This window comes from Lycium barbarum, chromosome 1 (assembly GCF_019175385.1).
Source record: "Lycium barbarum isolate Lr01 chromosome 1, ASM1917538v2, whole genome shotgun sequence".
NCBI lineage: Eukaryota > Viridiplantae > Streptophyta > Magnoliopsida > Solanales > Solanaceae > Lycium > Lycium barbarum.
The window spans coordinates 46892675-46920510 of NC_083337.1; the positions used below are offsets into that span (position 1 = coordinate 46892675).

The 27836-nt window shown below is 34.5% G+C and overlaps 1 long non-coding RNA gene and 1 pseudogene across 2 annotated transcripts; one reads left to right on the forward strand and one right to left on the reverse strand.

The window, feature by feature from the left end:
* Positions 1–8013: 8013 nt before the first annotated feature.
* LOC132635359 (uncharacterized) lies at positions 8014–20886 on the forward strand. Of its 2 annotated transcripts, XR_009580497.1 has the most exons (3): positions 8030–8195; positions 8707–8800; positions 20596–20886. It is a non-coding gene; the product is annotated as an uncharacterized LOC132635359 (long non-coding RNA). The 2 variants fall into 2 exon arrangements; XR_009580496.1 differs by having other exon boundaries at positions 8014–8800.
* On the reverse strand, positions 17017–27415 carry LOC132635341 (vicianin hydrolase-like; annotated as a pseudogene).
* Between the last annotated feature and the right edge of the window lie 421 nt (positions 27416–27836).

A 27836-nucleotide genomic window follows, 5' to 3' on the forward strand; every position in this document is an offset into this window, starting at 1 on the left:
TATATGCACAAATCAGAGTATCTTATCCTCTTTTTCCTTTTAGAGCCATGTTCTATTTCAGAAATTTTCTTCCCCATCTCCTTCTCGATTTTGTCTATTCTAGCCTCAAAGAACATTTCCATGTTTTCCAGTTCTGGTAAGGAGTCAATATGGGTGATATGGTCTTGAAAAGTAATATTTGGTTGCACGGGGCGGATTGTAGGAGTTCCCGCTGCCCGAGGGGCTTGATAAGTGTTTGTGTTATGAGATATTGTAGCGTGAGCAGGTATTTGGAAAGCTGGTGTTTGGTGGGAGGAATCCCCCACATGGGTGGTGTTTCGGCACAGTGGAGTTTGAAAAGTAGCCCCAGTCTGAGTTTGTGGGAAATGGTCAGGGATTGGTAAGTCTAAATTTGGGAACACGGGTGCAGGCCTCCTAGCCTCAATATTAGTAGCATTTTCCTTTTCAGCCCTTAGGCGGGCTGCTTCTTCTCTAGCCTCAGCTAATTGCCTTAATAGCGGGTTAAAGGCCTCTTCCAAAGGCATTCCAGCTATGTCAGTTGTTAGGGTACCCTCGACTAAAGCAGTTCTATTCTGGTTATTGTTTGGTGGTGGAGTCTCAGGCATGTTTTCTTCTTGTGGAGGATTTAAGGGCGCTGCAGCAGCTTTTGATCGAGTAACTGATACCAGCGAATCAACCCCGGTCTATAAGAGAAAACAACTCAAAGGCTCCTAAGTTATTGTCAGTTTAGGCACAAAATACAAAATATCACATTGTTCGCAGTTTATAGCACATAGATTCCTATATTTTATTTCAACTCTTGATTGATTCACATTCCTTAGGTATTTTGGTCTTCTAATGTTCTTAGGAATATTATTTTTTGGTAAGTGGTCGTCATGGTTGATTTTCTTCTACTCATCCTATACTAAGGGGGGGGGGGGGGGGGGGGGGATTTTCAATTTTTATTATAAAAGGACCGAGTCTTAAATAGACTGCCTACGTATCCCACCAAAGGGAAATCAGGTCCATCCGTAGTTCAGGAATACACAAAAAAGATTTTTTCCTACGCTACCCGAAACTTAGTTTTCTACCCTGACCAGGCCTTATGTAGGCTTGCCACGTATCCCCAACGGGACATCAGGTCAGCGTGGTTCTGTTTACATATAAAGGGAAAGGGATATTCTATCTTATTAAAAGCTGAAAAGGGATACTTATGTTTTTCTACCCAACCATGCTAAGCAGGTCTTCATTGTCTTCTTCATCTTCATCTTCTAACCATGTCTTCCTGCGACAATCCAAACGTGGCCTTTATTCACGAGGCGTTCCAATTCAAGCTTGAAATCCACACATTCCTCAATGTCATGGCCACGACGACTATGATGAAATATGCAAACCCTTTCTCTTGGAGGTCCTGGTCGACTCTGATAGGTTTGCGGCGCTGCTCTTATCTTCTTAACACTACACAATAGGGAGTGAATCCTGGCATATGACTCCTCGAATTTGGAGAAGTCGCCTCTCCAGAACCTTACCCTCGATATCTTTTCTGGATGATTTTTTCCTTGGTCATGGGTCAAGAAAGAGTGGGGCCCCCATAGTTGGCTAATTCTCCCTTGGTCAATTGATTGGATCAACTTTCTCTCCAGTGCTCCACACTCATTGGTTGTATGCCCCGACTGACTTCGGTGGTAGAGGCATGTTTTGTGGATCATGGAAGGAGCACATGGTGGCAATAGATTTGGGCTTTGCGCGTACACTCCAAAACTCCCCAAAGTCTCTAAGAGTTCTCGTTTGGACATTTCTACTGGCGTACCCCAATTATGTGATCTTGTGCCCTTGAGAACAATTGTGCATGAAACTGGAGGTTCCTCGAGCTGAGATTCGCGCGGGTCTCCATAGACTTCTCGCTTCAAATTGGGGATAAGTAGTTCGTCATCTCTGTAAGGTATGGGGTCAAGCCTTTCTTGTTGAGTGAGTGGGACATAACTCTCAAGTGGTGCTTCAGGTGCCTTTTCCCGTTTTACCCGATTAGCAGGGTGTTGCTTAGTTAGTTCTTTAACATAAGCTAAGAGAGTTTCAGCATCTTTCATTTTCTCATTGGATGCCCTAGTGGTTTAGACAGCTTCTTTCATTCTAGCAGTAGCTAGGGCTAGGTTATCCTCCCACTGTCGATTTCTTCTACTTGTTGTTTCCATGTCCTCATCGTCGCTGACTAGATTGACGTAAGGAGAAATTGCACTCATGTTGTCCGATGTCTCCATTTCCTATTAGCAAATCAACCTTTTAAGAGCGGAGCTAAATTAGATTTGTAGGTTGTCTTCTTGGTTTTTCTTTTAGGTAGTGTCCGGAATGTTGACCAATCAAGAGTTTTAATAATATATATGATTTTCACACAACAGTTATATCAAATAAGCATTTAGATGATATGTAATTTGTTTTCCTATACCTCGTTACTCCAAGGCTACTAACGCATGAAGTAAAATTGTGCCACATGTAAAACAAATTTCATTTTCCTAAAAAAAAAAAAAAAAAGTCACCCAATGTTTTTCATTAATAATATCTTTCCCAAGTGGGATTACAAGGCTTTAAAGTAAATGAATGCAATAATATCAAAAGAAGTCCACTCCTCGGATCGAAATCTGCTCCCTCTCAGTCCGTGTCTTCTTAGCCCTTCGAAGGGCGGTCTGAATGGCTACGTGGGCTGGCATCAATGCTGTCCCGACCGATTGGCCCCTCTAAACATCTGTCAATGACGTCCCTCATCTATGGCTTCTCTAATAAAGGTGTCGAGCCACTCAAAATCGTCAATGAGGCATCCGCTTCGCTTGTCAAACTTTCTATCAGATTTTGGTCGTATTCTGTCTTTGCCTGACAGTTTACTGCCATTTCTTCTACTCGTCGTTTCATCCTTCTAACTTGAATCGCATTCGTGGCTTCTCTATCCTTAGAAAACTTATAAAGGTATGGTCCTGGAGTGGCAGTACCTGCTAACTCAGCCCTAAGCCACTCATAGTAATATCCGTCATAACTGGGATTATTTGGATCCTCATCCAACTTATCTTCTCTCATTACGTTCTTCCAATCTTTTCTAGCATCCTGAATACCCTCGATAAGTACTTCTTCGTAATCTCTCACAAACTCTCCCATATCGGCCGCTTTTGGGACAACCTGTCTCATACCAAACTGTCTAAGTACTCTCAATGGTGCATAGGGTCTGATCCCCCTAATGCCCATAAGCGGTAAATAGGGACGCCTACGGCTCTTAACACAAACAGTCTTGGAATGAAAAACAGGTACTCTCCACCTGATATGTTCTTCTCTTAGTCTGGAAAAGATGTGAGCCCATCCTCTTTTATCTTGAATCCCATAAGGCACAGCAGTGACTCTCAAATCATCCTCTCTCAGGGCCGGATCTCGACGGGAAGAGAAACCACTCCTATCTAAATGTCTAAGTATCCACCACTGGACTAAGAGTTTGAAACCCCGGAAGTAGTAATAATGGTTGCGGCACTTTCTTAAAGCTCGATATATATCTGATAGGATGATAGGGATAATGTCAAAATATTTGGTAAGCCCATTTATTGTAACTCCTCTAAAAACAGCATGGGCAACAAAAAAGGCCCGGGTGTCGATGGCTAGGGAGACATTTACTGGAAATACCATAGTTCCCAATAGGCAGGTGATAAAGGCTAGTGCTTGGTTAGCTTCCCAAGACTGGAGTGAAGAAAACTCAAGGATGTGGTTTTCGTACCCCTGTTTGGATGAATACCTCCCACATAACTCTCTAAAGGCTATAATGGGTCTCTGTGCCCAATCAACTTTGTTGACAACAAACATGTCTTTGATTTTTTTTGTGGTAGGTTTGTGGGGGATGAGGATATTTTGAGCTAACTTCTTTTTGGACCTGTTAGCGCTTCCCACGCTTTCCAAGACATCTCTAATTTCTTCTAAAGTGAGAGTCATCTCTATTTCTCCAAATCTAAACACCATTCTGTCATTATCCTAATAACCAGTAATAATCTCTAGCAAACCGAAATCCCCAGTCATATTCATCAACGAAGGTAGATGCCCTATGCAACCCTTTATCTATTTCTTCTAATCATTAGTCAAACCTTCCCACCACATCACTAAATCTAGTGGTGGACCCACAATCATATCAAACTGCACATTAGGAGACATCTGCAAGACAGAACATTATTAGTTCCCCGCCCCAAGGAACAGTAATTTATTTCACACAAGGCACAATAATGCTTCCAAATAAAAAGTAGTGGGATGCAGTGTCTTCAGGTTTTTACACCATCTGAACACAGTAAGGTGTCTGTCCTGTCCGATTCACGTAGGTCTGAGATACCCAAACCGGTTTATGGTCAGTATGGGCTATATCAGTAAGGATTTTGCTTCGCTTTACACTAGTTATTCTAGAGTGGTTTTTCAAGCAAATGACACGGGTTACCCAAGCGGACAAGCTGGGGTGGGCTCTCTAAGGTTGTGGGATGACTGCATGCCCACTCGACCTTAGAGACCTCCAAAGAATATAGTAAAAGGGTTTTTTAGTGAAGGTATGACCGCAGCTCATCCCGCGTCGTCACCCTTGGAAAAAAGCGTAAAATAACTACCAGGAGTAGCAGAGTACGCATGCATGAATGACAGTTATTTTGCAGGAATTTAAACACATAAACAGTTTATATCACTTAGACAATTTATATCATACAAAGCAAACAAATTATTGGAACTCTTATGGTTAGAACCTTAAATTATCCCCAACAGAGTCGCCATCTGTAGTGGATCATATTTTTTCCGATTCATATTTGCACTTGCCTTACTTAAAAAGGAAAGTGTCCCGGGAAAGCACGGTTGTCAATCGTATTGGATAAAAGAAAAAAATATACTTCTACGTGGATAGTACTCTAAATGGACAGTGTTTTCAGAGTCGCCACCTAACTTATAGGTAAGTTAGGAAAACCAGGTCGAAAGGGTTCATTTAAAACGGCTAAGTTTTAAAAGAAACCAATCTATACCAAAGTTTGGATAAGGGTTCTCTAGTGATCCCCCGGAGAAGGTGTTAGGCACCCCGGTATTAAGGATCCGTAAAATATGGTTGACCTACAGGTTCTAATAGTATGCCTTGTATATATATATTATTTTTGATAAAAACTGCTTTTGTTTTATATTTCCGCAAATAAAGGTTAGTCATTTATGCAAAAACTACTCATTTTCAAGAAATAAAAATGGTAGAGTTTTGCCCAAAATTGGGTGTTTTGGGTTTCGGACAAGAACACCTAGATTAAAACCTGAAGGCGTTAACCTAAGTAGAACACCACATAAACCCACCCGAGTTTAGAAAAAGGTTTTTAGCTTAAGTTTTTAAAGAGGTTTTATTTAAGTGTAGAAAATAGTTTCAGGCATACAATTATTGTCCTTTTGTCAACTATATTTACAATTTTATCAATTTTAATTCAATTTTAGTCTTTTTTAGATAGTCCAAGTTTTTGGAAGTCCAAATCAGTCCACAAGTCTCAAATCAGTCCATAGGTTCATATCAGTCTATAGGTTTAAAAAATGTCCGAATCAATCCGTAATTTATAAAATTATGTTGATTTTAGTCCAAATCAGTCCATTTTTTAAGCTACAAGTTGTATTAATTTTCCAAAATTGGTTTTACATAGTATAAAAAATTGAATTTTTTGGCGACTTTAAACATGTGAGATAACCTTAAAGGTTCCAATTCATAATTAACTACACATTTTGAAATTGAAATACACAAGTATAAGAGATAGATATTTGGGCCGACCAAGCCCAATAGAAATATGCAAGACTTGGGGTAACCTCGGATCCAAAACATACGCTCCATTTTTTGCTCCAAGTTGGGTTTAGGGATAAAAATGGACAGAAATTAAGGCCAGTAACCGAATTTCCCCCCAATTCTTAAAACCCTAATTCAAAACAATTTCAAAATTCAGTGAAGGACAAACAAATTTTCAGCAAATTGTACTCATTCGTACCATATCCAATCAGAATTTAACATAAATCACATAATACAATAAAAATCTAACCGATTGTACCCTAAAATCTACATAAAAATCCAATAAAAAATGAAAATACTAGGATAGTACACCTCGTCACAAATAAAACAAAAATCAGCACATTCTAACGGTACAATCATACAAAATAAGATAGAATCCCCAAAATCGTACCCAACCGTGAATCCACCTAGGAAATTCCCCATAAGATTCTTTTATCGGGTGTTATGGGGCACAAGATGGCGAAGAGCTCATGGCTCTGCCCATGGCAACCATAACACAAAAGAACCTAGGTAGCATCCTTAGCAGGATTCAATTAGGTATAGAAAAACACAAATCTAATGAAATTGAACCTGGAACCACAAGAACTCGTGATAAGGAACAAAACCCCTCAAAAATCCGGCGAAGAACAGCCGTGGATTGTCTTGAATTGGCCATCGACGGCGGAACCCTAGCAACAAACAAATCGCCTGAGAATGGGAGAGGAGAGGTCGGGGTGAAGAATGAAAGAGTTGGGGGGGGGGGGGGGGAGTTTATTTTTAATAAACCTCCACCCTCTTTTTTTAAAAGAACCCCCTCCCCCCTTAAGTTTTTAAAAGGTTTAAATTAACCCTTCCTTTTAATGAAATCACTTTCCCAAACAATGTACTCATTTAAAAAAATAAAATACATATTCTTTAAAAAACGTATTCCTTTAAAACTTCCTTGTAAAATAACTTTTGATGAAAACAAGATTTATAATACGTAGTTTAAAATACAAGCTTTAAAACAAGCCCAATATTGAGATAGTTCCGAGCAATACTTAAAAATGTGAAAAATGCGGTCAAAATGAGCAGTAATTCGTACGTCGTTTTAATTAGTAATTTTTCCGCTTTAGAAGGAGCGGGATATTTATATTTATTTCAAAACATGTTTGTGAAAGTAAATAACTTGTAATTTCTCGTAATTGTCAAATTCATGAAATAATAAATTAAACGTCAGTTTTGCAATTTTCTCGGGACTTTTAAAATTTTAATTTTTAAGGGTGCATCCTTGCTCCGTCTTTGACTCGAAAATTTTAAAAATTAAAATACGCATCTTATGAGGTGAAAATTAGGTGTCAACAAATATATGTTTTTTTTTTAGAAAATCAGAATGATTTTATAAACTATGCAGATAATATTTTACCATTATTGTTTGGTAAAATAATTTCTATAATAACTCATTTAGAAATTATTTCAAAGCAATTAATGATGCATTTTACTAATTTTCAACCAGAAAATAGTATAAAATGGCCCTTTATTTAATTGTGCAATTATCAGGAATTAATCAGCAAATATTTACCCCATTTAATTCAAGGGAATTGATATGATTGAATAATCATTTTTACCCCGAAAATTTTATTTCTGCATACTCCCTTTACATGAACAATTCTCAAATTAACTATAATTAATTTGGATGATTAATTATGGTTATATTTGTAAATTGCTTATTATATGTTTAATTATGTCTACAATTGAAATAATCAATTAGTTAGTCAAATAGGGCCTTAATTGAAATAAAAAAATACATGTTTTTATTCAATTAAGGACATACTTGTAAATCCAATATTTTGTGAAAATCAGTTGTGTTTTTTAATTGTTTAATTTTAATTAAAATGGATCAATCCCTTTAAATATTTTTAACTTCTCATTAATTTGCATTTTTTTTGTCCTTTTTATATATATATATATATATATATATATATATATATATATATATATATATATATATATATATATATATATATATATACATTAATTTATGTTCTTTAATATATATCTGTATGCACACTATACACACACACACACATATATATATATATATATATATATATATATACACGTCAATAGATATTCATTAATACACACACACACACACATACATATATATATATACATATATATGTGTGTGTGTGAAATCGGGCCCGCCCCTTTTCTATTTTTTATGGACCGAGTCCAGCCCAACAGGGCCAGACCCGGCCCAACTATTAAATAAAGAGGGCAACAGCCCTTACCCTTTTATTTCCTCGGCCAAATGGCTCCTCTCTTTTCCCCCTCTTTGCCCCAAAAACCCTAGGCGTTGCAGGCGCCTCTCTCTCTGTATCTCGCGTCATCATCGTTGTTTATGGAAATTTTACAGACTGCTTTTGCATTATGCAGGTCTGTGTGACCTTATATGGTAATGCATTTATGGTTGCTTGACCTTTCTTCCATATTTTATCCAAACAATGTTTGTAATGTTATTTTGTCGATTTCTTTTCTTATTTTCTCTGCCATACAACGGCAAAAGCCTGAGATCCTTAATGATCTTTGTTTGCACTCGTTTGAAATCTTGAAATTTGATTGGTTTATGGGATTTCCTACGGATTGGGTTCTTGTTGACTTGTTTCTATTAATATTTTTTGGGGGTAAATCCTAGCCCTATGATGAAGATGTGAGGAGGGAACCTCAATTTTGAGGGTCATCCCACATCGAGAAATTAGGGGTTTTGGGATTTTTTGGGTACTATAAATACATGCTTTCACTTTACTGTTTTGAAGAAAGAAAAAAAGAGGGAATCGACAAACTTCTTGCAAAAATCTGAGATATCAGTTTTATTTTGCAAAAGAACTCGAAAAGAATTGGGGTTTTGAAATATTTCGAAACCTTTAAGTTTTTCAAAGTTAAGTTTAAGTTTAAAAAATTTGAAGGTCTTGTGTGTGGCTTTGGTTCGCTTGATTTGAGCTTTGGGGATTGAGTGGTTTCTCCAAGTTTAATCTTGATTAAGGGCTGCACGAAAGAAAGGTAATATTCTCCTTTTGTTTTAAATTTTCCTGTATTTATTTTGATTAAATGATTATGTGTTAGATTACGATTTATTTAGTCTAGTAAGCTAAGATTTGGTTAACTGTTTGTCCTCTTTTTACTTAAGAAAAGATTTTGTAGGAAAAGTTTAGATCTGTTTATTATTATTAGAATAACAATGTGAAGTTACTTGAATTTTCATGTTTAGGAAATCTATATGAGTTGTTTCCTTGAGTGGTTTCTGGTAAATTCAAGATGGTCTATTAGTGTCCATATGACTTTATGAGTTAGTGAAACTCTAGGATTCTTTGAAATTTGCCTATTTGATGTAATCATAACTAAAAATGAATAGTTATAGGTTATCATCTAAAACACAAGGTTTGCTCTTGTTCATTGTAACTGATGTATGTCCTGATGGCTCTGTTTAGCTGTAGACATGGCTTCCTTATCATTTTCATTAACCAGGCTGTATAATAAATCAAATAAGAGACTTTAGTTGTTGTCTTTTAACTGGAAATTTGATGAACTTTCAAAAATTCTATTTGTAAAGACCTGTGTGATAATGATAGACTCAAGATAAGTTCCTTCTTTTTAAAATTTGAATCTTGGTTAAAAAATGGGTTTTCAGTTGTATTTCTCATGTGTGCTAGAACAAACTTGTGATTTGGTATAACTTGTTTCCCTAGACAATGTTGAGTTAAGTTAAGAAGGGACACCTGGTTTGAATCTGCCTAAAATGAAGAATAACTAGTATAAGGATATGAGGGTTTTAGTTAAAGTCTACAACATTGTCTTCATTCATTTTTTAGAAAGAGTTTACTTATGATTAAGAATGTTGTCCAGATTTGAAACATAAATAGTAAGAGTGGGTCTGAGGTTATGTTAAGTTAAAATTTGCAAGATTAAGAATCAGGTTTTACCCCTTTATGTGATTTAAGTTGAATCTGGGTTTGTTGAAGTTGTTTACTTAGTTTGCTGGGATCTGTTATGGTCTGGTTGTCTTAACTAAAGATGAGGATCTCTTAAGAGGGTTTGTCTACATCTAAAATGCTAGAAATGAGTCAGTTAAGTTCAGAATTCATCTTGGGCACTTAGTTTCCATTTTACTACTATATACCTAAATCTGTGTTGAATTACATGACTAATTGAAGGATAGCCTATATGTTTAGAAGCTAGTATAGTTGAGTTATTTGTCCTTAACTGTTTAGACTTATTGGTTCATTAGATAGACAAATAAACTAGTTTGAGCTAATTGGAATGCACTGTTTTTACATGTTGTCTGTTTGAGTATCATTTATCCATTTAACACTTAGTGGACCATTTCCTCCTAAAGTACTTAACTTAAATCAGGATTGTTGGCTCATACAAGTGATTGATGCAGTTGATGGGTTACAAACTTGTTATAATCATACTAAGCTTGCTTTTAAAAGATTTTTGAGAGAAGGATACCATTAATCTTGACTGATTTTCTCCCTTTGAAATTATTAAGAAAACTCTGATGATTTACTTTAGCTTAGATGTAATCTTGCAATAGACAACAATTGGTTTGTTCTCTTTTAAAAATATTCAAACTTGCCTATATCTACCTAGATTAACTACAAACACTTGTTTAAATATTAATACAATGTGATAATGTGCACTGTTAGTACCTATAGAATCTGGAAATGTTTCTGCTTGACTGAGTAATATGATGCCATATTTTGTGAATCCCATTTTGAAGCTAAGTCATTAACATTACAAACTGTAATCAGTTATATACTAATTGATATACTCAGTTTCTGTTTTATTAATCAAGGGATTGTTTGGTATATTAACTGAATATACATGTTCTCCTATGTATACTATAATTAAATATACAAATGGAGAAGTAGGGATAGCATTTAGGGATTAATCTTGAGCTTTCCCCGGTGTCTGCCATGTCTGGGGTTCCTAGAAACCCCTTGAATCTTGTGTGACATCGGGATGAAGAAATTAAAAGCTTTCCTTAATATGTCATTCTTATCATCTCCATGAGTGTGTATATCATGGTATATTGAGAGGAAATTATGTATATTCAATTATCTGACAACTTTCACTTTTAAAAATTGGCCTTGGGCCTATTTTATTGTTAGCAGTTTTTTTACTTAGTTTATTTGGCATTGGGCCTATTTTATTGTTAGTAGTCTTGGACTTAGTTTACTTGAGCCCGAACCTTTATGATTTTTTTAAATTAGCCCAGGTTTAGGCCTGTGTGCTGTCACGACCCGTCTAGAGGGCCGCGACGAACACCCGGTGCTAGCCCACCCGGGCGCCCCTTGGCTTACATCTAGGTGAGCTATACAATTAAACATATGAATCTATTCGTTCATCATACTAGTCCCATTGGACGACAATGCCTTTATATAATGATTGGCATCTATGCCACATCAACGTACATGAGCCGACAAGGCTATCAAAATGATATACAAAATATGGGCCGACAAGGCCAGACATATCTAACCATATACAAGTGACTACGAGCCTCTAACAAGAGTATAACATATCACATGAGCGAGACAGGACCCCGCTATGCCCATAATTATATACACAAAAGAATAAGTACCCAAAAGCTATGGCTCCGAATAAAATGGAGCTCTACTATGTAATCTCTGAGTAAGCAGCTATGGATCGAGCCTGTCTCCCTGTGCACCTGCGGGCATGACGCAGCGTCCACAAACAAAAGGACGTCAGTACGAAGAATGTACCGAGTATGTAAAGCATGATCAATATCTATGTAGAAGCATAATGAACATCATAAGAAATAACACAAGATGGGAGATGGTAATATTATCGCCATGGGCACTTACTTGCCTTTCATAGAAACTTTCCATTCTAATGTGTGTTTGTGCTCATACCTCCATATCCGTATCCATATTCGTAACCGTTCCATATTAGTAATCGTATTCGTATACATACCCTTATTTACATTTATATTGTATACATAATCACATCACGTACATAATCATATCATATACATAGCATCTACATAACATACCCGATCTCAAAGGTTCGGTGTTTCACGTACCCGACCATAGCTAGGCTCGGTGGTTATACATACCTAGCCAACCAAGGCTCAGTGTTACATATACCTAGCCCTACCAAGGCTCAGTGTTATCCGTACCCAACTGCAGTGGTGTGCGCGCGTTACGTAAACATACATACATATACATCTATACATATACTACCCGGCCATATAAGCTCGGTGTTTCATAGTAGCCATACAAGGACATACATACATATAGCTCATAAGCATCTTTACCATTATCATTACTATCATCATCGTCATCGTTATCATCATCGCTATTACCATTATAGTCGTCATCAATATCATTATCACTATTATCATCATTCATCACACTTATCTTTATAGGCTTACTCGTCATACAAGGAACTTAGTACAATCGTAGCATATCAAGAATCGTGAGCTTAATAACTCAAAAGATCGAATCATTTATGAGACATAATAGACTTATGGAAGATTTAGATGTTTTGCCAAAGAACCATGCCTTATGAAATAAGGGTTAGCCTTACATACCTTTTCCGTTCGACTATTTACCACTTGCACGTTCTCTTTCAACGGTTGCGTTTATACCTTCATTAAAGTCATACTATCGTTAGAATCGACAACTAGCACACATGGCTAAAGCTAGAGAAAATCGAACAGCATCTCCTTTATTTATACAACATTCCTCCATATCGTAATTCAACTCTCAAACGTCAACAATACATTCACAATACCATAACAATGGCCATTAATCATTTACGTTAACCACATTATCTAGATTTCTCAATTCGCTCCCAATTCACCCATATTCATGGTCATATCACCCGACTTCGTCCATTCATATAAAATGCCCGTTTTCATGATCTTAACATCATTTATAACACATTCATATCACAACACAACAAGAATCATGGTTCAATTCAAACTATCTCTCAAAATGTCACTATTCATCCTTCATGACCCATTTTTCTATACTCATCTAATGTCCGAGCATTTTAACTCTCATATACCTTAAACAACATATATATACCATAAATCTTACCTTAGATGTTGTACGAACGAGCCTTGGTCGAAATACTCCACTTGAGCAAAAACCCTAGTTTTTCTTCAATAAGATTTTCTTAACTTGAATGATCTTAATGGGTTTCCTTACACTTGATTCACTTGATTTGTGTTGTTGATGACTAATAATCCTTGAAATCTTGTGGAATAAATGTAGAGATATGTTTTAGAGAGAAGGGATGAAATGTGGAAATGAAATAATAAACTTGGTCCCTTATTTAATAACCCAAAATCTAATCTTAAATGAACAGCACAGTGGTCGTAAACTTGGTTTACGGTCCGTATTCCAGTTTACGGACCGTCCTTCGTGGTCGTGTTTAATCATATCAGAACTAGAAACTCAGGCTGAGACGTGGTGATTTACGGACACAGTTTACGGGCCGTAAACCACTTTACGGTCCGTATTTTGGGTCGTATTTAACCATTTGCTCATTTGGCAGAAAGTTGAAGTTTTGGAAGCCAAAATACGACATGGAAGTTTACGGGCCGTATACCACTTTACGGTCCGTATTTCATTTTATGTGCAACTGGCCATAATGCAAACCTGCAACTTTTCACATTTCCAAAACCTATAATTAGTCTTTGTGGAGCATAACCTATCTCTTATTGCAATTGCCTTCGGAATCTTACTTAGGGTCGTCAAACGTTGTTTCTTACTTATGGAAATATCGTATACTCGTACTCCTCACTAGATCATTCACTTGCGTACCAACAGAAGATTTTCCGAGGTGTAACATGTGTGTATAGTTTGGCTAAGCCTCATTCTATTATCTATGACCCAACTTACCTAGTTTAGTGATTTAAATTAGTGCAATAATAATTAAGCATTTATAGACGGATACTAATTCTTATCCCTTTCATGTAAACTTCTCTCTTGGTTTGGGGGCCTTTGCATTGATATTTCTAATTTGGCCAACTATGGGTGAAAATAGTTTACTGGTGGGCTTGGTAGGCCCACCAGCCTAAATTTATCCCTTTATTTTTATATAGGTCAAAGTCATAAATAGCCCCTAAACTTTTTCACAAATTCCTCATGGCCACCTAAACCTAAGCTTGTTCCAATTTGATACCTACACTACTAAAATTTATACCTATTAAATATACTTTTTGCTGACATGACAAAAAACGTGTTCTTCACTCTCTTTAAGCGAGTAAAACGACTTCAATTTTTTTTCCAGCTCATACACCTAATTAATAGCTAGTATAACCTAAATAATCAAAAAAGAAAAAGAAAACAATTAACTAAACGAAAAAAGAGGAAGAAGTCGTCTTCCTCCATCCTCCCCAATCATCCCACTGCAAAAAAAGGAAAAGAGGGAGAAATGGGATGGGAAGCTCTCTCTCTCTCTCTGCAATTCTTTTCCTTCTCTCTTCTTTTTTAAAATTTCTTTGTATTGAAAAAGTAATCAGCTTTAGATCTCAGAAAAAATAATCCGGCGAAGCTCCATTTTTTTCGGCAAGATTGATACGAATTAATTATTTTTTTTGTTGAAAGTTCGTTCTTGCTCCTCGTAACTGTGGGAAATGGGATGGGAAGAAGGTGAAATGGGGTTGGTAATGGGCGGGAGTTGCACCGGCGCCGGTGGAGGGGGAGCGGGGTTCGACGGAGGAGAAGAAGGGGGGGGGGGGGTGTTTGGGTTAATTAAAAAAATAATTTTTGAAATGTCTTTTTTGAATTATTTAAATAGAGTTACCTTTTTTTTAAATTATTTGAATCCAAATGCCACGTGTCCTCATTTAATTCGTCGTTTGCCACATCATTCGCAAGTGGCCTACACACACTTCATATTTTGCTCTGATTGTGAAAAAGGTGCGTAGGTGGTACAAATTCATAGTAGTATAGGTGTCAAATTGGACCAAGCTTAGGTTTAGGTGGCCATGAGGAATTTGTGAAAAAGTTTAGAGGTTGTCTATGACTTTTGCCTTTTATATATTTGTTCATGTATGTGTATTTGTAAAACTCTTGCAAAAAATATTGGAACCCTATGCATGTATAAAACTAGGAAAAACACATAGTATTTTAGGAAGTCGTCAAACCATTTTCAAAATTTGGATAATGATCGACTTTCCCCTTTTTTTTTTTGCGAAAATCAAAAACTTGGTTTGATTTGTAGTTTTTTTTTATTTTAAAAAAAAAGTATAATTCTATGGCTAAGTATGTGATAACACAATGGAGTTTTGATTAAGTCTAGAACTGGATCAACGCGAAAAAGGATTTTCAAAGTGCTAAGTAACGAGTTTTGGGGCTTTAAACCGAGATGAAAATGATGAAATTTTTGACGGGTTCATTTTAAAACGGAAACAAAGCTGGAAGATAAGTTTGACTTCAAAAATTGGCATCTACCAGTGGAACTATTTTCTGGGCTTGAAATAAATTTGTAGATGGAAGACTTGGGCAAATTTTGTGAGATGGAAAACAAAATTTTGGACTTGGATAAATTCTGGAAAGACGGACCAAGGATTTCTTTGGGCCTGGGAGTCCACATTGAACTTGGACTAAAAATGAAACTGTTTTGGACCGAAATTGCTCGGATTGGGTTATGACGGTAAAATGAATTTGGATCTGGGAATATTATTGACTTATGGGCTTCAATGATTAAAATGGACCTGATTTAATGAATATATATATATATATATATATATATATATATATATATATAACCCGTAAGTACTAAACCCATTTCTTTAGGACTAGAATAGTAGCGACTCTACTCGGGAGAAATCCCGAGTGTGTCCTAGTCCGGCAACAAAGTGAGTTGAATATTTGCGCGGATTTTTCTAAACCAAAACCCCTTTTTATAAGGGGACTTTTTGCCGAATTTTTTTTCTCGAAATTTATGATGTGAATAAAAATTACATTTTTGTGGAAAACTAAACACTTTTAAACAAGTAAATACATTAATCACACATTGAAGCTCGTAGGTCAGTCATATTCTACGGATCTTTAATACTAGGGTACGTAAAACCTTCCCTAGGGGACCACCAGAACCCTTACCTTGAACTTTGGTCCAAAAGATTTTTACTTATTTTTACAAAAATCTTGAAACCCGGTTTTTCCTAGTTTTCCATAATGAATTAGGTGGCGACTCTAAAATACTAAAAATCTAATTAGAGCACCAACAAACTCGTAGTAACTTTTATGTCTCACCTGCGTAAAAGCGAACCGTAACACTCTCAATGCAAACTCTCTCTAACCTAAGTATGGAATATAGTCTTGATAGTTGTTCTCTTTTTTCTTGATGTTCCGGCAAAAAAATCCTTTAAATATGTGTTGAAGACGTTCAAAATCCCAGTTGGAATGGAACAAACCAATCGAATCTAGTTGGAATGGGACAATTTCGATAAACCCTTTTGAGACATATTCTAATAGATGTCAACGGGAGTGGTGTGTGCTTCAGCAGCTCACTCCTACTTCTTATATAGGAGAAAAAGAATGTACTTTGTGCACACAGATCCTAGTACTAGTGGATCACATGGCTAATCGTGATTTGGAATTGCGATTCGTCTAGTAGTAAGCCAACCGCTTTTAGTTCTATGGTGGTTGGATATTCTTTTATTGTAGGCGTCGAGTTGTAACCTTTTTGACTTTAAGATGCTTTGGACTCCATATGTGGGCTTAAATCTATTTAATCCAAAAATGATGTGTTCGCTATGGAATTTGCAACATATTTAATTATTATATTAAATTTTGTTAGATTATTTTCTTTATTTGGTTTAAATCATTGGATTAGATGATTTGATTTGTCGCTAAGAATAGTTCGCTCGGCAAGGAGTTATTGGTCATAGACTCTTGGAATTTTGGGTCATGACATAGTTACATAAATGGTATGATAATTTAAGATCACAAGTCTTAAAAGTCTTCATTTATTTCTTAACTTTTGTACTTAATATCAACTTTTCACATAAATTGAAATGGATGATGTATATATACAGAAATGTCTATGAATTTATCATTTGCATTTGACTCATTATTTCGTGCATAAATAGACTTCTTGTGTGACAGGGAGACATGACAACTTAGACCATAAGCTTGTTTCAACTGAAAATTGAAGTCTTATACATGTTGCTAGCAGAATCCAGACTTTTATCTATTACCAAGCAAGTACATAACTAATACGGAGGTGCTTCCGTCTTATTCTGAAAACACAAAAGTAAAGGACATTCATTTTCTGTCAACACAGTACAACAGCGCTTACATAGCTAAATTCTGCTAGAAATTCAATGACACACACATCCACAAAGAAGCTAAGCCCCTCTAGAAAGAGTTAGATTATTTATTGGCCGGTATACAAAAGAAACTTCTTGTACCAGTAAGCAGATTTCTTATGGTATCGTTTTAGTCCGTTCTTGTAGTCAACAAACGTGAGGCCAAATCGGACTGTGAAACCAGCATCCCATTCATAGTCATCTAAGAATGACCACACAAAATGTCCTTTTACGTTTGCTCCATCCCTGCAAATTATTTAGATTAAACAAAATCTGGAAAATAAAACAAAATCTACAAGAAATAATAGGAGTGATAGAAGAAAAGAGAAAGCTTACTTTATAGCTTTTGATAGAAACCATAGATGGCCTTCATAATACTTTATCCTCATGTCGTCATTAAGAGATTCTTTAAGTTGCATTGTGCTATTATTGGCATCTGCCATCCCTGAAAATTTATGTCAAAAAATTTAATGTCTGCATAAGTTTGACTCCTAAATATATTCGGGAATTTCTTAAAAAATAACTGTAAATAAGTATTTATAAAAGGATTTTCTTCTTATATTTTGTTTGAAAGAGTTTCAAATAATTGCTCTTCTATGAGTGATGGCAAACATTGGTGACCTTGGCTAGACTAATCTTTCAATAACAAAAATTTAAAGTTCAAATTGAGCTAATTTAAGTACCATTTTCGGTGATGTAGACGGGAGGATTGTTATATTTTTCCTTGATGTGAAGCATGAGACCATATATCCCTTTTGGATAAATGAAAAGCCAATCCAAGGCAGTCTACAAGTATTAACAAAAGCATATTAGTTAAGTTTGAGGAAAATGCTTAATTACGAGGAAAGAAAGAAGAAATTAGAAAGTATACCGGTGTGCCAATAGGTTTTCCGTCCTTTTGTGCTGAATAGAAAGAAAAAAAAAGTAAATAATAACTATTATAAACTGAACATGAATACTAAAACAAAAACAATATATACAGTATAATCTCACAAGTGGAGCCTGAGGAGGGTAGAGTGTATGCAGATCTTATCTCTGCTCTCGAGATAGAAAGACTGTTTTCAAAAGACCTTATCCCTACTCTCGAGATAGAAAGACTGTTTTCAAAAGACCCTCGGTTCAAGTGCATCAAATCAAAGTAGTTATGAAAAGGAATCATGGTAGTAAGGAAACCATGACAACTAATAAGAAAAGCAGTACAAGGCATTCAGAAAAAAGAACAGTGACAACAACGAAATAAGCTAAGATACATCACAAGCAAGAAACTACATGAATAAGACTATCATGACAGACAAGATGCTCCCGAACATGAAAATTTTGAAAATTTTGCAAGGGAGAGGATTTGTTGACTTACGTGTTAGATCAGCATGATTGTCCGTAGAGTAGCTGAGGTTAACTCTATTAACAGAGAGCAATGGAGAAGCATAATATGTGGTATAGTAATTCATCCCTAGGAAATCCATTGACCCTTTCACTAACTTTGATTCCTCTGGTGTGAATTTTGGGAGCCGATGTCCTACAATAGCTCGCATGCTTGCTGGGTAGTCACCATATGTTATTGGATCCAAAAACCTATATCAATGGATGTTAATAGCTCGCTTAGGAACAATGAGAGATTAAGAATTTGCAATGACATTGATAATTACAATAATTATCGCATAGTTTATGAACTTCAATATTTTGTTTAAAGTTAGTCATATGCAGTTGGGAAGCCTGAATTTTCACTAAATCATGAATTCAAAATATAAGTAAGTAAACATTGTTGATTCTTCCATATTAGTTTTGGGGTGAGTGTTTGGTCTCCTTATATGGTCTTGGGCAATTCTTCCCTCGCTAGCTACTTTTGGGGTTGAGTTAAGCTAAGATCCATTATTTACAAACATATAAAGAAGTCAAGAGAATACAACATATACGAAAAATTTGTAAAATTGACCTATTTACACGATGTTATTTTTTTCGGTGAAGGGATGTCAATTGACTCTCCAAACAAGGGTATATCCACCCTAGATCATATATATAGTTGACACCATTTTAATCACCAACTGAAGCAATACCAATAATCTATATATTTTATATATATCTTCTACTCTCTCCGTTCACTTTTACTTATTCACAATAGACTTTGAACGCCCCTTGAGAAAAAACAAATGAAGTGCATATTTGATCATAATACCCATATTAATGATGTATAGATTCAATGAACTTAGGAAATGATTTGAGGAATGAGTAGTTAGTGTTAAGGGTAAAATCGAAAAAATAAAATTATTTTCTCTTGATATACTAAAGTGAACAAGTAAAAGTGAGAATTTATTTTTAGTATAGTAGACAAGTAAAAGTGAATGAAGGGAGTATCATTTATAAAACCAATTTAAAGAAATATCCATTCTTGTTATTAGCATAGGCCCATAAAGTATATGTAATATGACACATATAATCATTTAAAATGTGAATCGATTCTCGAATCTAAACATGGAACACGACAGATACTGTGTATAGAAATTAATTCTCAATGATAATGCAATCGTTCTCGACACTCGACAGTGATTCTCTCTCCCCACCATTAAATGTATCAATAACAAGTTAGTCAATATCTAGTTGCATCTAGTTGCTTGGAGTGTAGGCCTTTGAGAATGTGATTACATCTCATGAGAGATGAAATCAGCATTTGGACATGCGATTTCATCTCATGATTTTATTTCATGATCTCAAATCACCCAAAAAAGCATGATTTGGAATTTCAAATCATGATTTCAAACTTTTTAAATGTAAAATTTCATGACCCATAAGTTTATATTTTGTAAAAATAGATCCATAAGTTGACATATATTTACTAATCATTTATATCAAAGATTAAAAGGTCTACAAGTTGGTAGTATATTTATAACAAATTTGCTCTTACCAACCATGTGAGAAGATTATATATTAAAGAGTAGTTTCTACAACTCATGTTCAATTTTCCATTTTTTAAGTTTGATCAATTGATGTTGTATATTTTAGAAATTCCTTTTAGTAGCGTATTAATTTTGTTATGAACTATGACTTGCTCATTTAGTAAGATTGTATAAGAATTGGGAAAGTTTTGATGGTTTTCACAACTTGTGGGGTTTTTATGCCTATAAAAAAAATACAACTTAAGAAATTCAAATTGCATGTCCAAACATGATTTTATATCATGATTTCAAATCATGTCCAAACGGCTCCTTAATCTAGTTAGAGCACTTACCAACCCAGCATAAAGTCAAGAGCTCTTAGTGGGGCCTTGAGTCCTTGAGGTGTGTTGATTTTAGGCACAAACCAATGAGTGACTAGAGTAATTCCTATCTGGCCTTTCTGAGTTTTCTGCAATTATTTTAAAATATATCAGTGAATTTGAAGTGATTCTTGAATGATGTCTATATCAAAATTAGAACAGATAAAGTTCAAAAATAACTTCTCTTATAAAAGCCTCTGCTAGTGGTAATCAGAAAGCTAACCTGATATATCTCTCTGTACACCTTAACACCAGTTGCATGTGCAAGAAGCAAGTTGTGAGCTACAATGTATGGCTCAGTTCAAGAATTACCCTCAGTGCAGTTGCCTACAAATTTAGAACAACTTCCTGGTGCAAAGGTTCCTTTTGTATATCCATTCATGCTGTATGAAAGTGGCTCATTCATAGTTATCCAGTACTTCACTCGATCCCCAAATTCTTTGAAGCAAATGTCCACAAAGTTACCATAGTCTTTCCTGAATTAATATAATACATCATTGAATGTTGATTGGGATATCTTCGGAGTAATTAATTTTGTCTACTATCCTACTTACGCTATTTTGGAGCTTAGAAAGCCTCCATATTCGTCTTCAAGGGCTTGTGGTGTGTCCCAGTGGAATAGAGTCACAAAAGGAGTTATACCTAATATGAAGAAAATAAGACTGAGTGTTTTTAATGGGATAAATCAGATGAGAACAATGAGAGAGAGAGCTGTATTTACCATTAGCAATTAGCTCGTTGAAGACATTATTGTAGAATTTGATGCCTTCTGGATTCACTCCTTTGCTTACCTTCCCATCTTAAAATGAACAAGGAAAATTTTCAGCACACAATGTGATCGCAGATCAACTATTAGCTTGCTTATTTTTTTCTTCTTACTTAATTACTCCCTCAATTCCAATTTAAGTGTCTTAGTTTGATTACAAACAAAGTTTAAAGAATAAAAAGAGACTTTTGAAACTTGTGGTCTTAAATTAAAGATATATCTAATGTACTAAAATGTCTTTTGAATCTTGTGGTTTTAAACTTGACACGTAGGATGTTTGAATTGTGAACTTACTAAATACAGTATAAAAATAGACATTCTTTTTGGTCATATCAAAAAGAAAAGTAAAACATTTAAATTGGGACGGAGAGAATATTTTCCTTAATTACTATTTTTACTGTATATATTTCAGTAGTATCTCACATAGGAAAGTATTCTTACATGGTAAAATCCGAGACCAAGAGATAGACAACCTGAAAGCTTTCAATCCCAGTTCCTTAAGCATTTGAATGTCTTCCTATTATAGTGCTCAATGTTCAGTTAAACAAACATATATCCGGAAACAGTCTCCCTACCTTCCAAGATAGGAGTAAGATCTGCGTACACTCTACCTTTCCCAAATCCCACAATGTGGGATTGCACTGGGTATGATGATGAGTGAAACAAACATATATACAGTTAAAAAAAAAAAAAGTAAAACACTGTGTGACATATACCTTATACCGATGATAGAAATCAACAGCGACATCTCCAGTAGAACGGTCAAAGATCTTTTCTGTATATTGGGAGAATATTTTCTCCGAATGAGTTGTATGATGTGAAGAAAGAAACAGTAAAAAAAAAAAAAAGTTACTAGGTTAAAATACTCATGGTTAGATCCATCACGTATGAGTTATGACACATCTTGTTTGTTGAAATGAGATTCCCTAGCTTTAATCCAAAGAGAAGTGCATGCATGTTTTCTACAACTAGGTCTAAGGAGATCAATTTTGAAACTAGAATGGCAAGATAAGATTATTAAAACCCTCTAAATTAAATTTGGCAGCTTTATTCAGATTTTTCTTAAATAATACATGCTCCTAATTTCCCCATGTGACTTTTTTTATATTAATCGTTACTTTCTCAAATAATAAATGTTCCTAATTAACCCCCCCCCCCCCCCCCCCCCCTCTCCACTCATACTTAGCTTTTCTATAATGATTACCCTGTTAAAGAAAAATGATAAAAGAAGAAAAAACGGTAGCTATATTTTAATTGAGGAATAGAGAAGATATATGGAAGAAAAATAAGAAAATAACCGTTCGAATGACTAAATAGAAAAGGAAATGGTATGTTAGATTTTTTTTTACACATCAGATTAATATGAAGTGGTTGTCATTTGATATTCTCACGCGCCAAACATTATTTGAAATCACTTAGATTATAGAAAACTCAAGTACATGTGTGTAATTATGACCATGCATGTTTGACGGACAAATGATTATAAAACTAAGTATAGGGGTAATTAGGATCAGACATACTTTAGGGGAATTTAAATAAAATGCTCCAAATTTAGAAGATCTTTGGGTATTTCACCATTATTAAATTAAACAAATACCACACGCTTCGTTATAAATCGTCCCACCACCAAAAAATATATTTTTTATAGGTCATGATTTGATTGGTAAAAATTGGACCGCTGAATTAATATTTAAATGCTTGAGATTGAGTGAGTTTCAATTTTTGAAAGCCCATTCTATACAGTACAACTAGCGAGTGTCAGACTTCTGAAATCTAAACTCAAATTTCATGTTTAGAAGAAATACTAACAATGTTAATTAATATGGTCCAAAATAAGTCTTGATAAACGATTTTGATTTACATTAGGATGAAGCAGCAAGTTTCTTTCAAATTAGGCAACTAATTCCTTTCAAGTTTTGCTTAAGACCATAAAAATATATTCTCTAATCTCATACTTGGTTTATACGAAAAAAGAAAATATTTTATTTCTAAACATGTCATTCTGAGGAAGGAACTAGAAGTAGTCCGACCGATTCATAACCGACACCCTCACTTCATAAAGAACTCCAATTATATATTTATATGCAAGGTAGTTGGTGAATAAAACCGACGATGAAGCTTTTTTCAATTTAACTATCCGAGTTGGTTTCAAGGAAAGGAGTGAATATTGTCCGGTTGTCCCTTTACATTTTGAGTAAATTAGAGAAAATTTTCAATTACTTTTTTTGCAATAAAAAAAAACCCTGCAAATTAAAGGTCGCTATATGTGTCTTTTAGAAGTTTTAAGTATTAAAGTAAAGATATTTTGTAAAATATTTATTAAAGATATATATTCCTTCATCCTGAAAAGAATGACAATCGAGATTCAAAATATCAGAGTAAATGACTAATTGCATCTAACTTCCGAGTGAAGCCAAACAAAGTTCGTAGACTTAATTTTACATGCATAAAAACAGCATAAAAGGCAACACAAATCACATCTTTTGTTTTAAATAAAAGTAACTAGAAAATACTTTAAAGAAATAGTAATCAGTCTGTTTTAATTTAAGTGAGACTGTTTAATTAGACACAAAATTTAAGAAAAATATAAAATATTTAAAATAGTCCTTAGACATTTGAGCCTGAAATTCTTTACTGCCACAATTATCAAAGTTAGTGTAGAAAGAATTATACCTTTCAAACATACAAACTATGCACTAGTATAAGACACTCTTTTTTATTTTAATATCTATTTGATTGTGCATGAAATTTAAGAAAGAAATCAAATACGTTTGAAATTTGTATTTTAAATTTCATAATATTATTTGGTTATAAGAATTTTGAAACATGAGATTTTAAGCATAACATTGTGTGGCCATTTAAAAAAAAAAATAAGAATATTGAAATAAGTTGTTTCCCAATTTAGAAATGAATCACTCCTTTTTAAACAGGAGTGCTATTTATGAAGCTAATTATCGCAAATAGCTTCCCTAGCTAGCTTTCTATAGGGCAATCATTAAATAAAAGTTGAAAATCACTTCTTGTCGTTGATTTCTAAAATATTAGAACTACCTATAGCTAGCTTTGTCCCCATCTTCAAAACAGTGAACGCAGCTTATTTTGTGGATTACGTTTTCTTCAATCTTTGAAGATGCAGTGATCGCTAATTCATGTTCAATTTACCACTTCAAAGTTTTTTTTAGTTACTATCATAAATTTATATAACATCAAACAATCATGCAGCTCTCCCTCTCCACCTGCAGATTATAAGTGCAGGGTAAGGTAGTAGTATTTTTGTTGAACAATGAAAGAAGTCCCACATCGATGGTTAATGAGATGTCTGGTTTCCTTAAATGGACTTGGACAATCCTCCATCATGAGCTAGTTTTTGGAGTTGAATTGGACCCAAGATCCATTTCATTATAATTATCTTGAGATTGGATTTGAACCACGCGCCGAATAATGCTTTATTTAGGAATCGGACCTTTATGCTTTTATGATTTTAATTTTATAAGATAACAGTAGTAAAGTTTAAATGAAGTCAGATGTAAACATCAACTCTTAGAAAACCTTTTTGTTCCTTTTTATTTTTTATAGTAGTAGTAATTCATCTTAATGCAGGATGGACACCTGGGTGCCGACGAGTAAAAGTATCCCATATACTAGGTCCTCTTCCTCCTGTAAGAGCTGCTCCTTCAATCTGAAAACTCATTAAGCAAAGAAAAAGAAAAAAGTTAATCTTATACTTCACGGAGAGCAATATATGTTAAGGTAATAAAGATTCAGTATTAAATAGATTAAGTGTAGTAGTGTACTCTGTTTTAATACCTTAAACTTTTAGGTGAGATTGTTTGAGACTTTAATATTATATCAGAGCAAGCAAAGGTCGTTTGTTCAATTCTCACCATCCTCAATAACGAAAAAAAAATAACGTGCTTGATTAATCAGGAAAAAGAATAAAATTCGCATGTGAAGGACAAGGACGGATCTAGAAGGTCATTTGCGGATTCACGCAAATCCGATAGCATATATGTATATATTATGTATAACATATACATACATATACATATACATACACACACACACACACACACACATATATATATATATATATCACCATCCTCAATAACAAAAAAAAAATAAAAAAAAAATCACGTGCTCGATTAATCATGAAAAAGAATAAAATTCTCATGTGAAGGACAGGGACGGATCTAGAAGGTCATTTGCGGATTCACGCAAATCCAATAGCATATATGTATATACTATGTATAACATATACATACATATACATGTACATACATATATATATATATATATATATATATATATATATATATAGACACACACACACATACATATATATATATAATTTTAAAAACATGAATATAAATGTTAGTTGACCAAAATATCCTTCAAATATTGAACGACTTTTATACTCTTAATAAGCTTTAATCTTATTTCTTTTGAACATGCTACTTAAACCTAAAACTATAAACCTAAATCGTGTTAGTACTGAACAATATGGAGCCAAGAAGTCTTTTTGTGATAGAATTCGTGTAGCCACCAAGTTTCAAACTGGTTAGGAAAAAATTACTATTACTATAAATTATTAATATACACCAAACACATGGTAAGAAAAGCCAATGAAAAACGATTTCAATTCGTGACATGGCCGTACATTTTAATAATATTTAAAATATCAAATTCGAGTAGGAGGAGTGGCTTAACTTTTGAGTTTTGTCTTGCTATTTATCTATTTGTTGTGGTCGTCATCATCGTCGTCATCATCATCATCATTATTATTATTATCATTATCATTATTATTATCATTATTATTATTTCTGTTGTTGTTGTTGAGCTAGCTTTGCTATCTATTATATTAGGTTGTGAATTCGGTAACTTCATATTGCTTGATCAAATAACATAAGATCTATATTATGCTTTTAATAATTTGAAGGGTTTTCTTAAGGATTTTAGTCGATATATTAAGTTAGTTGTTTAATTAAAAATAAGGAGTGGTAAAAAGAATTATGATTAGCTAATCAATGTGCCACCAAATACACTAGATTGGTCTTTCCCCACTAAAAGATGAAGGATGTCATTTTGAGTTCGATTGAAAGAATTATTTGAATAAAAATAATTTATAATTTATTTAGATAAACTAAAATAATAAGAGGCGGTAGAGAATATATTAAAAATAAAATTAAACTTTTTATACCTTCAATCAAGAAAATAAAATAAATAAATAAATAAAAGACCCTAAACTACGTTCATGATCTATATATGTATATTGACGTATGAACATAATGTTGACATGTAGTTATACCATTTTAAAACTGGATTATAACTTAAACAAAAATAAATATTGAACAAAAACGATCTTTCTAAAGTGTTGGCAGCAGATCGGTCGGCTATGGGACGGGGCTAGGAGCAGTAGGAGAAGCGATAAGTCCTTCAATCCACTCCTCAAAGTAGAAATGGAGGGCCGCTTTCAACATAATTCAAATAAATAGTTCTGCTCACATCAAGGGGAGCTCTTCACTAACAAAGAAGCAACAGATGACAGGGGCGGAGCCACATTGGCTCCAGGGGGTTCATCCGAACCCTCTCGGCAAAAAATTACAGTGTATTTTCAAAGTTCAAATTATTTTGTTATGTATATATAGTAGATGTTGAACCCCCTGACTTCTTCGTGTATTTACCTTTTAGAATTTTTGAACCCCCTGGATGAAAATCCTGGCTCCGCCACTGACAGATGATATTCATTCTTTACGGTATTAAGTGATTGATTTTTTATGAAGTATTGCTGGCACTTTACTCACAAACAAATATGCACTTGTGGGAGAAACAGGAGAATAACATAGTTAATGTCGATCACCTGAACATCTCGCATGTTCGTAGAAACTAGTATGTATATATATATATATATATGTGTGTGTGTGTGTGTGTGTGTGTGTGTATATGTATTTGAACTTGAGCTCGTTGTAGGAATTCATAAACTTCAAATTCTGATCCACCTCTGATAAGGGACATGTTAAAAATATAATGAAATAAAAAAAAGTGTGTTCTCTCTGATAGTTTAAGTTTTTAGATGAAATAGTTACACATTGCAACGATTTATAGACCATGTACCGGTAGGTGTACCTGGTAAGCAGCTGATGAAGCGCCAAAAACAAAATCAGGAGGAAAGGTGGTTCGATTAAATGGAGCATAAAAGCGCTTTGCAGGGATTGCAGCGCTCGTTAGAGCAAACAAATTCGCAAGGGCTACAAAGAAAAAGAAGAAACAGAAGCTTGAGAGAGCCATTGTTGGTTTGCTTCTGTCGATGTTACAAGTTCTAGTTCATGCAATGCCCGCTATTTATAGCCATGATATACAAAAATATTGAAATGATTGTTGAAATAATAGTCATTAAGACGACACCATCATTCAAATAAAATATGTCATGTGTGCAGCGTTTCTTACATTTAGTCGTTCAGCAATTGTTAATTTTAAACATAAATTCAATACTAAAAATACATAGCATCATTCTCCTCTATTCTCTAGCATCATTCTCCTCTATTCTCTAGCATCAATAAAACTCGAGAAATCATTTTTTTCTTTGGTTACAACAAATGAATTATTTTTAAAAAGAAATTAACATTTTCCGGACGTTTATAATTTTTTAGATAAAACCAAACTCAAGCAAGATTTACCTCTTCGATAGCCTTAAACACTACAAAAAAACGCTTAAATTGCGGGGGTTATTTTT